This window comes from Arachis hypogaea, chromosome 20 (assembly GCF_003086295.3).
Source record: "Arachis hypogaea cultivar Tifrunner chromosome 20, arahy.Tifrunner.gnm2.J5K5, whole genome shotgun sequence".
Classification (NCBI taxonomy): Eukaryota; Viridiplantae; Streptophyta; class Magnoliopsida; order Fabales; family Fabaceae; genus Arachis; species Arachis hypogaea.
In genome coordinates this window covers 7867957-7871144 of record NC_092055.1, presented here as the reverse complement: position 1 = coordinate 7871144, position 3188 = coordinate 7867957, and the positions used below count along the sequence as shown (strand labels likewise).

Here is a 3188-nt window from a genome sequence, read left to right as displayed (position 1 = left end):
CTTCAACTTGATGAATGTGATGATCCGTGACACTCATCATCATTCTCACCTATAAACGTGTGCCTGACAACCACCTCCGTTCTACCTTCGATTGAGTGTGTATCTCTTGGGTTTCTAATCTAAGATTGGAACCTTCGTGGTATAGGCTAGAATTATTGGCAGCCATTCCTGAGATCCGGAACGTCTAAACCTTGTCTGTGGTATTCTGAGTAGGATTTGAGATGGAATGACTGTGACGAGCTTCAAACTCGCGATTGTGGGGCGTGTGACAGACGCAAAAGGATCAATGGATCCTATTCCGACATGATTGAGAACCGACAGATGATTAGCCGATGTTGTGACAGAGCATCAGGACCATTTTCACTGAGAGGACGGGATGTAGCCATTGACAACGGTGATGCCCAACATAAAGCTTGCTATGGAAAGGAGTATGAATGATTGGAAGAAGGCAATAGGAAAGCAGAGGTTCAAGGGGAACAAAGCATCTTCATACGCTTATCTGAAATCCACTAATGAATTACATAAGTATCTCTATCTTTATTTTATGTTTATTTTCATCACCTTAAACTCCGTAACCATTTGAATCCGCCTGACTGAGATTTACAAGATGACCATAGCTTGCTTCAAGCCGACAATCTCCGTGGGATCGACCCTTACTCACGTAAGGTTTATTACTTGGACGACCCAGTGCACTTGCTGGTTAGTTGTGCGGAATTGTGACAAAGTGTGATTCACGTTTGAGAGCTCCAAGTCCTTTGGCGCCATTGTTGATGATCACAATTTCGTGCACCAAGTTTTTGGCACCGTTGCCGGGGAAGGAACGAATGAACGAACAATAATTTCGCATTTGTTTCCGGCAACAACACCAAGTTTTTGGCGCCGTTGCCGGGGATTGTTCAAGTTTGGACAACTGACGGTTCATCTTGTTGCTTAGATTAGGTATTTTTTTATTCAAAATTTTTAAGAATGAATTCTAGAGTTTCAAGGTGATGTTCCCACCATCACAAAAGCTGATTGATTCTCATCAATTTAACTATTGAATGTAATGTCCTGCTGAAGCTTGGCCAAACATGTCTAATCTTTTTAGACTGAAGCTTTAGACTAACATTGCATGATTCCTGGAATTCTTATTGAAAGTTTTGATTCTCTTTATTTTCTTTTCCATATAATTTTCGAAAAAATACAAAAAAATTTTTTTAAAATCATAAAACCAAAAATATTTTATGTTTCTTGTTTGAGTCTAGTATCAATTTTTAAGTTTGGTGTCTTGCATGCATTGTTTATTTGATCCTAGTTGCATTTTTATTGATTCCCATCATCAAAAATTCAAAAAATATTTTTAAAACTATGTCTTTTGAAGTCAATAATACAGAGAATTGAAGATTCAGAACATTCAGCAGAGGAATCAAACAGAAAAAGCTGGGCGTTCAAATCGCCCAGTGAAGAAGGAAAACTGGCGTTTAAACGCCAGCCAGGGTACCTGGCTGGGCGTTTAACGCCCAAAAAGGTAGAGATTTGGGCGTTAAACGCCAGAATGGGCACCATTCTGGGCATTTAACGCCAGGATGACACTAGAGGGAAGATTTTGTTTTTAATTCACATTTTTTTCAAGTTTTCATAATTTTTCAAAATCAAATCTTTTTCAAATCATATCTTTTCAATCATATCTCTTTCAAAATCAATTTCTTTCCATTTTATATTTTTACTATTTTCAAAAATTCTTGCTTCAATTTGAGATTTACTTCAAAATTTTTAAGTTGTTACTTGCCTATTAAGAAAGGATCAAACTTTAGTTTTTAGAATCATATCTTTCAATTTCTTGTTAGTCAAGTAATTAACTTTAATTTTAAAAACTTTCTTTTTCTAAATTGATTTTCAATCATATCTTTTCAATCATATCTTTTCAATCACATCTTTTTCAAAATTAATTTTCAATCATATCTTTTTAATTTCTGATTTCAAAATCTTTTTCAAAAATCACTTGATTTTTTTCTCAATCTTAGTTTTTGAAAACCAATTACCAAATTTTCAAAATCTTTTAATTTATTTTCGAAAGTTCTTCCCCTCTTTTCACATCCTTCTATTTAAGGGACTAAGACTCCTCCTCAAGGTACAATTCGAACTCCCTCCTTCTTTATATGTTCGAATTCTTCTCCACCTTCTCCTTCTATTCTTCTTTTCTTCTGACACTTCAAGGAATCTCTATACTGTGACATAGAGGATTCCATACTTTCTTGTTCTCTTCTCTTTCATATGAGCAGGAACAAAGATAAAGGCATACTTGTTCAAGCTGATCCTGAACCTGAAAGGACCTTGAAGAGAAAGCTAAGAGAAGCTAAAGAACAATTCTCTTTAGAGGGCCTAACAGAGCTCTTCAAAGAAGAAGAAACCATGGCAGCCGAAAACAACAACAATGCCAACAATGCAAGGAAGGTGCTTGGTGACTTTACTGCACCTATTCCTGATTTTTATGGGAGAAGCATCTCTATCCCTGCCATTGGTGCAAACAACTTTGAGCTTAAGCCTCAATTAGTTTCTCTAATGCAACAGAATTGCAAGTTTCATGGACTTCCATTGGAAGATCCTCATCAGTTCTTAGCTGAATTCTTGCAAATCTGTGACACTGTCAAGACCAATGGGGTTGACCCTGAAGTCTACAGACTTATGCTTTTTCCTTTTGCTATAAGAGACAGAGCTAGAACATGGTTGGATTCACAACCTAAGGAAAGCCTGAACTCTTGGGAAAAGCTAGTCAATGCCTTCTTGGCAAAGTTCTTTCCACCTCAAAAATTGAGCAAGCTTAGAGTGGAAGTCCAAACCTTTAGACAGAAGGATGGTGAGTCCCTCTATGAAGTTTGGGAGAGATACAAGCAATTGATCAGAAGGTGCCCTTCTGACATGCTTTCAGAATGGATCATCATAGGAATCTTCTATGATGGTATGTTTGAACTATCTAAGATGTCATTGGATAGCTCTGCTGGAGGATCTCTTCATCTGAAGAAGACGCTTGCAGAAGATCAAGAACTCATTAAAATGGTTGCAAATAACCAATTCATGTACACTTCTGAAAGGAATCCTGTGAATAATGGGATAGCTCAGAAGAAAGGAGTTCTTGAGATTGATACTCTGAATGCCATATTGGCTCAGAATAAAATATTGACCCAACAAGTCAATATGATTTCTCAGAG

General features: G+C 37.0%; 1 non-coding gene across 1 annotated transcript; it reads right to left on the bottom strand.

Moving 5' to 3' along the window:
- Window positions 1-2796: 2796 nt before the first annotated feature.
- On the bottom strand, window positions 2797-2904 carry LOC112787151 (small nucleolar RNA R71). Its single transcript, XR_003194581.1, has one exon. It is a non-coding gene; the product is annotated as a small nucleolar RNA R71 (small nucleolar RNA).
- Between the last annotated feature and the right edge of the window lie 284 nt (window positions 2905-3188).